This window comes from Equus quagga, chromosome 2, assembly GCF_021613505.1.
Source record: "Equus quagga isolate Etosha38 chromosome 2, UCLA_HA_Equagga_1.0, whole genome shotgun sequence".
Classification (NCBI taxonomy): Eukaryota; Metazoa; Chordata; class Mammalia; order Perissodactyla; family Equidae; genus Equus; species Equus quagga.
Window position 1 is genome coordinate 48395889 of NC_060268.1, and position 1495 is coordinate 48397383.

The window sequence follows — 1495 nt, forward strand, 5'->3', positions numbered from 1 at the left end:
TTATGGGATCAAGAATAGATGCTTAACATTTGCAATGACATGGATGAACCTAGAGGACATTATGCTAAGTGAAGTAGGCCGGACACAGAGAACAAGTGCTACATGATACTGCTTATAAGAGAACTTAAAACAGTGAAACTGAGAGAAGCAGAGAGGTAGAATGGTGGTTGCCAGGAGTTTGGTGGAAGGGAAAATGGAGAGGTATTAGCCAAAGGGTACAAAGATTTAATAATGCAAGATGAGTAAGTCTTAGAGATCTCCTGTACAGCATAGTGTCTATAGTTAATAATACTGTATTGTATACTTAAAAATTTGCTAAGAGAGTATATCTAGGTTAGGTGTTCTTATCATACACACAAATAATAATAAGGAGGGTGAGAGAACACTTTCCAAAGTGATGGGTATGTTTATGGCATACATTGTGGTGGTAGTTTTACGGATGTATACTTATCTCCAAATTCATCAAGTTGCATACATTAAATATAGACAGTTTTTTTTATGTCAGTCATAACTCAATAAAGTAGTTTAAAAAAAAGGGTGCTTAATCTAAGAATAGCCCATCTATAGACTTTATTAGTGGCTACTGGGATAGCCTCGCACAGCTTTGTGCAGTAGCAGTATTGTAGCCAATGAGGTTTATCCGAGGCACGATTATTGCTAATTGGGATAGTCCCGCACAAAGCCCATGGCCAGAGAGGGTGGTTGAACAATTAGATCTTATGACTTGAGGTATTTGAACCTGAGAAACAGAGAAAAAGTTAAGTACTCTGAAGCCAGAGTGAAAGTTGAGAGAACATAGAACGAAGCAGAACAGTACGGGTGTGACCAATAAACTCCTAACGGCACAATACCTTGGTCTCTAGAGTCGTATTGGATCCTGAATGAACTTCAAGTTACCCAAGCAAGTTCTGATCACTTCCAGCCTTGCTGTTTGGCCAAATCTCCATGGTCAATATTCTCATCATCTTTATTCCTACATGTTATCCCCCCCAATCCTCTTTGCCTGAAGTAACCCAAATTATATTCTGTTCCTTGCAACCAAAACAGCTCATCTAAAGTTGAGGTTGAGAGTAGGAACCAAATTTGGGAAATTTTCCTGAGGAAAAAAGCTGATGGAATTTGAGGACCAATTTTTATCATTATTATTTTTAAAACCTAAAACTATTGGAAGAGAGAAGGCCACTACATTTTACCACAAACCACACAAAAACAAATCTGACACATGAGGTTTCAAACCATTCAGAGTCTGAATTTCCAGCAAAATTAGGAAGGCAATAGACTAAAGAAATATCAGAGGATATAACAACCAGGAGCAACATAAAATGGAAAATGCATCACACGAAATTAAAAGAACTGTTGGGATGGTTTGGAGAAACCGCAATTGAACTCTGCAGGAGCCTGCCTTTGTTTCTCTACCTTAACATGTATTTGTTACCGCAGATTAATAGCCTCCATTCAGGGAAGAAATGGCCCTGGATCATTGTTCCATTTTAGG

General features: G+C 38.3%; 1 pseudogene; it reads left to right on the forward strand.

Moving 5' to 3' along the window:
* Positions 1–600: 600 nt before the first annotated feature.
* On the forward strand, positions 601–778 carry LOC124236547 (uncharacterized; annotated as a pseudogene).
* The last annotated feature ends 717 nt before the right edge of the window (positions 779–1495 follow it).